We start from the raw sequence: 9,316 nt of genomic DNA on the forward strand, positions 1-9,316 counted from the left end.
CCAATAATTACATTGTGGTTTGGCCCTGCTTTGCCACACATCTCCAGCCATAGAGGACAGGAGCAGTCCTTTGATCAATATTAAAAAGGAAGTACAGAACACAACTACATAGGCTCATGTGAGGAGCTGCTGGAGAACAAGGACACTTGTGATTTGTGATGTGTTTAATTTTTGCAGGCAGCTTTTACTCCAAACTGACAGACGCGTGGAGTGGAAGGAGTGTCAGCATCACAGATCTCCATTTAGACTTATATATATATATATAAAAAGAAGAGCTTTAAAGCTCTTCATAAAAGTCATTTTCTATAAAGGTGGAATAAGAAGTAAATGCGTTAACAGATCTCCCAAACGGGCTGTGTGATGGTGCTGAGAGTGAGCGTGTAATGTGTTCTGTCCACTGGGTAAACACTGGCTGTGTGCATGTTATCAGCCTATGGCCTGTTTCTGTGACTGGGGCCTGCCTGCCTGCCTGCCTGCCTGCCTGTGTAGGAAAAGAGAAAACCCCGCCGATGCAACAAGTCCCCCATTCACTCCCAGCTTTGTTAAGCTGCCTCCCAGCGCTGCTGCGAAAAGCTTTTCATCCACAATCTCTCAATCTCCCGTGGACACATTCCCGTTTTTAAAAACAGAAAACACGTGATTTTTAGCTTACGACAGAAAGAAGTGTTAGGAAACAAGGTTTGTTTTCTGGTGTCGGAAGGAAGGGGAATAAAACTGTAGTGAAAGCGACATCCCTCGCTTTGAAGCTCAACACGGCGCAGTATTAATAAGCTTGTTAGACTTGTTCAGCGTGTAGAATAGGTGTATTTGTGGCGATTTGTATTCCAGTGTCGCCGAAACTGTTTTAATTTGAGCTTCAGTGACCACTTCAGGATTTTAGAAACAAGCGAAACGTCCGGGGGCTTTCAGGCTACAGGCTGAAGAGAGCGAAGGGAGGGAGGGGGGGACTCCTCCTAGGGAACTTACCTCGATTCATACGCCTCTTTATGGATTAATTCCCACACTTTTCACCGGATCGGAGTCGCTACAGCAGCGGGAAGCCCTCCGCCAACTCCAGAGTCTCCTCTCGGTTTTGGTTTGAGGAAGGATCGGGCGCGCTGAGTGCGTAAAATACGCAGCGTCTCTCCAAGGATGCGAAATATGCGCGGAATGGGAGCAGGAATGAAATGAACGCAGCGGACTGAGTTGAACGGGGCGGGGTGAGAGGGACTGGCGTCACCCTGGATGGATGAAATAGAGTGAGTGAGAGATGGGAGGATGGGTGGAGAGAGAGAAAAAAAAGAAAGAGAAAGAGAGCGAGGGGGAAGGGGAAGGGGCCGGACTGTACAGGCTGCGTTCAACAACAAAAGAGTGGAGCGCCCAAACTCTATTCAGGAAGAGGAGGAGGAGGGTCGAGATAAAACACAGTCTGCTGTGCGGGGCTGACAACTAATCAGATAAGGTGACGCTAAAAGAAAGAGAAAAACACTTTGGATGGGAGCTTTGTGGCAGGAATTCAGAGACTCAAAAAGTTAGTCAACCACAACCTAGAAATATTTTTTAAATCTGATTTATAATCAATAAAAACGTGACGTGTGTAACTTTCGTCTGCTGTTATGCAAGCCTAGGTTTGAGTATTCGTGTTTAATGGTCTGCAGTTAAGTTTAAACGCAATATTTCACCTAACAGACTGAGTACTCACACAACTACAAAAGTCTGCGTCCACAGTAAATAAAAGATGGATGTAGCCATCACGCAAGTAGTGTTTTTGGACATGTTTGAACCAAAGAATTTTGAAAAGTTATAACTTAGGGCCATCCTTAAAATCCACGTACAGCTATAATGCACAAATACCCATAATTGCTAATCAATGCTAAGTAAAATTCTAATAAAAGCACTATAAATCAAGACGCACAGCTCTTGCACCACAGAGCAGAGACTGACACATATATTTGTAAGATGATTAACAACCTTTTCCCACTTAGTCATTTACAAATGAGGTGTCCACATATAATAAAACATAATATGTAGTTGCACGGGTTGTGTTTTTTAAAAACCCCGAAAGAACAACCTGTTACACATTTTTAGTAATGCTACGTCTGTGCCATTAATGCTAGCGAACTGAAGGGGAAATGCTTGACAGATTGATGGACTCCATGCAGGAACAGCAACAGCTGGGGCAAACCACTAAAAAGACAAGCAAGCACAGGCTTGACATTTAGGCTAATTTAACATTATCAGAGGCTTGAAGTTAATGCTGCTTTGTGTTGGTTTAACGTTACAGACCGAATGGAGCAGGATTTATGAAGGCTAGTCACTCTAAATCTTCATAACTTTAAAAGAACAAGTATTGGGATTAAACTTCTTTGGCTTTCTATTATGCACAAAGCCCCAGAGGGCTTATCCTGACCTCACTTTTAGGAGCCACTGCCCTAACCAGAAAAAAAAAATCTTTGTGTCTCTATGAGATCTTCGAATGCGGCAGACAGCCGCCTCTGCCTCATAAAGGAGTTGTTGTTTACTACTAAGCTCTGCCTATCTCAGGTTTCATCCCCTCGGGCTCTGCTGGACTGTCATCTCCCTAGAGGGAGGGGCTGTGACATAAAACAAACACAGATATGCCAGGGTCGCAGCCTCCGGAACACCTACTGCAACCCGACACCACGGCCAAGCCAGGCAAGCCAGCAGACAAGCATTCCACATGGCAGCATGTCTGTGTTTGTGTGCACAGGAACAAATTCTCCCATACACACCCAGCCACACAGCTGATTCACATGTGGACCGTACACAGTGTGTTTCTGAGACATCTTAGAGGAGGCGTGCGTGGCTCGTTCCCAGACTCAGAACAATGCAAACACAGGAGCAGCTAGTAAAACCATTCAGCTCGGTGACCTAAAGGTCAACCGTCTGACCTCTGATCTGACCTCACCTGGTTTCCTGATGTTTTATTAACGCTCTGTGTGCCCGGAGTCCTGCATCTTCTTCACGCCTGCGTACAGAAGTGACGGTCTGCTGCACATTTGTTATTTAAAGAACACATAATAATATGCACGGAGCTGCTTCTTCTCTCATCAAAAGATTAAAATCACAGCTCAGATCTTGTCAACCAGAAAATCCGAATAGATCATGGTGCCACTCCCTAGAAACTTGCTTTGAGGTGCTAAAAATAATTTTGTGGAGAGGCAAATTGGTCCCGCTCGCTGTACTTTGAGCAGCACAGATCGAACTGGAGCTCTCTCTGTGCTTGTCCTTTAGGCTTCGGTGCAACACTGGATACTCTTCATCATAACATTTACCTTTTTTTATTAAAGTAAATGCTCTGTAATGGTTTGAATCTGTACACAGAAAAGTTAGACACAGAGTTCCACAGGGTTCTGTGCTTGGACCAACACGATATACATTATACCAGCTTCCCTTAGGCAGTATTATTAGAAAATAATACCCAGTTATATATATCTATAAAGCCAAATGACAGAATGGCACGTCTGAAAGACATAAAGGCCTGGATAGCCCACAATTTGCTTCTAAATTCACGACATTGTTATACTTGGGCCTAAAAATCTTAGAAACATTGTGTCTAACCAGATATGTGCTCTGGATGGCTTTACTGTAGCTTCCAGCAACACTGTGAAGAACCTGGGAGTCATTTTAAAATATGTCCTCCAACGCACACATGAAACTAACATGTCGGACTGCTTTTTTTTTACATTCTCACAGTATCAATAAATCTGGAAACATTGTGTCTCAGAGTGATGCTAAAAACTAGTTCATGTATTAATTGCTTGTAATCTTGACTACTGTAATTCATTTTTTATCAGCTTGTTCTAAAAGCTCCCTCAAAAGCCTCGAGTTAATCCAGAATCCTGCTGTGAGAGCGCTAACAGTGACAAGAAAGACAGAGCGTGTCTTTCTTTCTCCATGTTAGATTCTCTTCACTGGCTCACTGTTGAATCCAGAATTGAAACTCAAATCCTTCGTCTCACATAAAAATTCTTGAATAAGTCCCATCATATTTTAGAGACCTCATCAGTACCATGTTATGCTAACAGAGCACCAGACTCTCAGACTGCAGGCTTACAGGTGATGACCCTGAACCATCCCTTAGTTACGCAGCTATAGGCTCAGACTGCTGCCAGGCTTCACGTTGTGTACTAAACACTTCTCCACTCGGCTTTTTTCAGTCCACGCAGGTTTATTCACCACAGCAACATGTCATTACATTCTTGTCTTCTCTCTCCCTTAGTCTGCCTTCATATGCTCTGTGTTTTTACCTCTTAACCTCTCCAACCAGTCGCAGCAGATGGCTGCGCCTCCCTGAGCCTGGTCCTGCCAGAGGTTTCTTCCTGTTAAAAGAGTTTTTTCTTCCCACAATTGCAAAGTGATTGCTTATAGGGAGTTACTTGATTGTAGTTTTTTCCCCCTGAATACTGCAGGGTTTTTACCTCACACTTTAAAGCATCTCGAGGTGTCTGTTAATCCTGAACTGAGCATCCATGTGAATAAACCTGTCTCTATTTTTGGTTTTCTCTGCACTCGAAATGACAGCAAGAAAATAAAGACTGATTGCAGCCACAGCTCTAAAAGATGCAAGAGCCCCATTTGTGGTCTGTGGGTAGCAGCGTAAACAATAAAGGTGTGGAGTCTCAGGTATATGTAAGGTGGGTTCCACCTCATCTACATCCATGAAACTTCCACTAATCCATTTTTAACGGCTTTCATGACCCCTGTCTCTGCCTCACAGTTTATTCTTGACCTTATTTTGAAGGTTAGATCCACGTGTGGCTTCCTGTTTTTTCCCTTTACAATTATTGTGTCGATTGAGTTTATTATCTATTTGGTGTGTATTTAATCTTCTCTCTCAGTCTTTGTTAGTTGTTTCTACGCCTTGTTCCTGAGTCTCCTCTGCTGTTTCCTAACGCAGCAGCTTGTTCCAGAAAGCAGGTTAAAGAAATTCAGGGTGTAACCTTAAACTCTGAGGTTGGCAATTCCTTTTTAATCAAGTTGACTGGAATCCAGTTCACATTTAAAAGAGAAAAGAGAAGAAAAAGCTTATCAAAAGGTATAGGCTTGCACAAAATTTAGTGTTTTGTATTTAAATCAAATCTTAAGCTGGCAGGGACAAAACTTATGCGATGATAAAAATGTGGATCAGACAGATAAGCGACTGTTTACCTGGGCGATTTTAGGCCTAGTGAGACTTATTTGGGGGATTTGCAGTGTGACAGATGCTGAGGTTAAAACAGGGTAATTGTTTCAATGCAGGGGAGCTGGCAGACAACCTGGCAGGTGCCTTCATGTCTACAGAGTCGCGCTGTCCAGTGATTCCTGTCTCTCTATGAGTATAAAAACTAATGAACTGACATGTAAATGGTATTTCATTGTTTTAAAAGACGTAAACTTTTGCAAATGCATGCGCCTCGATATTTACTACGCTATTAACTATATGAATGAGGAAATGAAACAGAGTATCAGACAGCTGGTTCAGGTGTTCAAGAGGGGAGGAGTCAGAGTTTATTGAAGAAGCTTGAAGACCTGCCAGGATAGCAAGTTAGGTTCAGAGTCTGTTATCACGGTAACCGGCTCTGGGTTCAAGTTAACCTTCCTATTGGAACAGAAAAGCCAAAGTCTCTTTCATCTGAGAAACATAACAATACATTTTCTGCTCTGGGAAAAAGAAAACAATCCTTACAATTTGTTCATATTATACCCAAAAGTACAGTAGATTGAAAAAACCAAAACTTGTCCTAAAAGAGATACGATAAGCTTTGTATGCTTTGATCACAAAATAAGTTATTTAACAGAACAAATCGAATCTTTTTAAAAAAAGGCAGATTGAACTTTTATTAATCTTTAAACCGATGCATTGTATCCACCAGTGTGTGAATGCCAGAGTGAATGAATAGTGTCATTGTAAAGCGCTTTGGGTGCCTTGAAAAGCGCTATATAAATCCAATCCATTATTATTATTATTTTTATTATTATTAATGGTTCTATTTTTCACTCAAATCCTTAAATCTGCACAAAAATATAGAAAATCTAAAGAGTAAAGATAAAAACATCCATCTGTAAATTCAATGGAGCCCAACATAATTCCATCATTCTGTAAAAGCCTTCAAATCACTCGCTGCTTTGAAACACCTTTGGACACTTATTTGTGCAGCTGTTTTCGTGGAGTACCTAAATTAACTGATTTCAATGGTCACCAGGACATAACACCAAACACCGAAATACAAAATCAGCACCACCAGCGGTTTAACCAGCAAAAGATTAAATCTTATTTTCTTTCCTTGTTTTTATGGAAATTCATATATGACTCTTTTAGAAGGAAATCGGGCTACTGTCTGAAGCAAATTTACATTTCCACTGGTCAGCACTAACAGCCGCATAAAACTGTGTGATTTTTACGGTCATTGGTCACAGCTAAGACCTTTGGACTTTATCTGTTGAAAAATGCTATATATATATATATATATATATATATATATATATATATATATATATATATATATATATATATATTCTTCTTGAGGACTCTGAGGAAGAACCACCTGTCCTCAGACATCCTGGTGAACTTCTATCGCTGCACCATCGAGAGCATCCTGACCAACTGTATAACAGTCTGGTACGGGAACTGCTCTGCCTCGGACCGGAAGGCGTTGCAGAGGGTCGTGAAAACTGCCCAGCGCATCGCCGGAGCACCACTTCCTGCCATAAAAGACATCTACAGGAAGCGGTGTCTGAAAAGGGCTGGGAAAATCATCAAAGACCCCAGTCACCCATCACATGGACTCTTCACCCTCCTGCCCTCTGGGAGGCGCCACAGGAGCCTCCGGACTAAGACCACCAGGTACCGGAACAGCTTCTTCCCCACAGCTGTCAGACTCCTGAACTCTGCCTCCTGACATCTGACCCACGTTAACTCATGGACTGAACATACACACACCCACAATGGACAACTGTACCCTCAAACACACAATAATAACATGGACTGAACCACCACTCACAACCACTAGCACTTTATATAGCCTCTGTAGAAACTACCTACACCCTCACTTATCTTAACTGCACTACTGTATAGCTCTGTGTAAATAATCATTCTGTACATTCGATAATCTTTAATCCTACAACTGTTTACAACTTGCATAGTTCCCATTTCTGTATAGCTGTATATCCCAGATTCTGTAAAGTTATTTATTTCATATTCTGTATAGTTTTTCATATTTATATCCTGTTCATATCCTGTACAAAGCTTGTACTCACTACAGCCTGTACATACTTATAGTTATAGAATATTCACAACATACTTCATACCGTGTACATTATAACATACCATAATAGACCCATTTCTGTAATATACTCACATATCTATATTATTGCTAATATATATTGTAATATATCTATATCACTAAAGCACTTCTGGATGGATGCAAACTGCATTTCGTTGCCCTGTACCTGTGCATGTGCAATGACAATAAAGTTGAATTCTATTCTATTCTAATTCTATTCTATATATATATATATAATATATATATATATATATATATATATATATATATATATATATATATATATATATATATATATACACACACACACACAGTGGGGCAAAAAAGTATTTAGTCAGCCACCGATTGTGCAAGTTCCCCCACTTAAAATGATGACAGAGGTCAGTAATTTGCACCAGAGGTACACTTCAACTGTGAGAGACAGAATGTGAAAAAAAAATCCATGAATCCACATGGTAGGATTTGTAAAGAATTTATTCGTAAATCAGGGTGGCAAATAAGTATTTGGTCACCTCAAACATGGAAAATCTCTGGCTCTCACAGACCTGTAACGTCTTCTGTAAGAAGCTTTTCTGTCCCCCACTCGTTACCTGTATGAATGGCACCTGTTTGAACTCATCATCTGTATAAAAGACACCTGTCCACAGCCTCAAACAGTCAGGCTCCAAACTCCGCCATGGCCAAGACCAAAGAGCTTTCGAAGGACACCAGGAAAAGTATTGTAGACCTGCACCAGACTGGGAAGAGTGAATCTACAATAGGCAAGCAGCTTGGTGTGAAAAAATCAACTGTGGGAGCAATCATCAGAAAATGGAAGACATACAAGACCACTGATAATCTCCCTCGATCTGGGGCTCCACGCAAGATCTCATCCCGTGGGGTCAAAATGATCATGAGAACGGTGAGCAAGGATCCCAGAACCACACGGGGGGACCTGGTGAATGACCTGCAGAGAGCTGGGACCAAAGTAACAAAGGTCACCATCAGTAACACACTACAACGGCAGGGAATCAAATCCCGCAGTGCCAGACGTGTTCCGCTGCTGAAGCCAGTGCATGTCCAGGCCCGTCTGAAGTTTGCCAGAGAGCACATGGATGATACAGCAGAGGATTGGGAGAATGTCATGTGGTCAGATGAAACCAAAGTAGAACTTTTTGGTATAAACTCAACTCGTCGTGTTTGGAGGAAGAAGAATACTGAGTTGCATCCCAAGAACACCATACCTACTGTGAAGCATGGGGGTGGAAACATCATGCTATGGGGCTGTTTTTCTGCCAAGGGGACAGGACGACTGATCCGTGTTAAGGACAGAATGAATGGGGCCATGTATCGTGAGATTTTGAGCCAAAACCTCCTTCCATCAGTGAGAACTTTGAAGATGAAACGAGGCTGGGTCTTCCAACATGACAATGATCCAAAACACACCGCCCGGGCAACAAAGGAGTGGCTCCGTAAGAAGCATTTGAAAGTCCTGGAGTGGCCTAGCCAGTCTCCAGACCTCAACCCCATAGAAAATCTGTGGCGGGAGTTGAAAGTCCGTGTTGCTCGGCGACAGCCCCAAAACATCACTGCTCTCGAGAAGATCTGCATGGAGGAATGGGCCAAAATACCAGCTACTGTGTGTGCAAACCTGGTAAAGACCTATAGTAAACGTTTGACCTCTGTTATTGCCAACAAAGGTTATGTTACAAAGTATTGAGTTGTATTTTTGTTATTGACCAAATACTTATTTTCCACCCTGATTTATGAATAAATTCTTTACAAATCCTACCATGTGGATTCATGGATTTTTTTTTCACATTCTGTCTCTCACAGTTGAAGTGTACCTCTGGTGCAAATTACTGACCTCTGTCATCATTTTAAGTGGGGGAACTTGCACAATCGGTGGCTGACTAAATACTTTTTTGCCCCACTGTATACACAGTGTTTTTACATATAAACAAATAAGATGTTCTTATGTAAAGAAGAAAAGTGTGGCACACCACTGGTCAGTGTCTACGGTCAGTGTTACATTTTATTATGATGTTTTTGCAGATGTGTTAGAATATCCA

General features: G+C 41.8%; 1 protein-coding gene across 1 annotated transcript in view; it reads right to left on the reverse strand.

Moving 5' to 3' along the window:
* Positions 1 to 1,227, reverse strand: part of tead1a (TEA domain family member 1a) — a 51,955-nt gene extending 50,728 nt beyond the window's left edge. Inside the window, exon 1 of the mRNA XM_004569374.3 lies at positions 967 to 1,227. The gene's annotated coding sequence lies outside the window, so the exon portion shown is untranslated. The remainder of the gene's footprint in view (positions 1 to 966) is intronic.
* Positions 1,228 to 9,316: the final 8,089 nt, after the last annotated feature.

This window comes from Maylandia zebra, linkage group LG7 (assembly GCF_041146795.1).
Source record: "Maylandia zebra isolate NMK-2024a linkage group LG7, Mzebra_GT3a, whole genome shotgun sequence".
In the NCBI taxonomy this organism is placed as follows: Eukaryota; Metazoa; Chordata; class Actinopteri; order Cichliformes; family Cichlidae; genus Maylandia; species Maylandia zebra.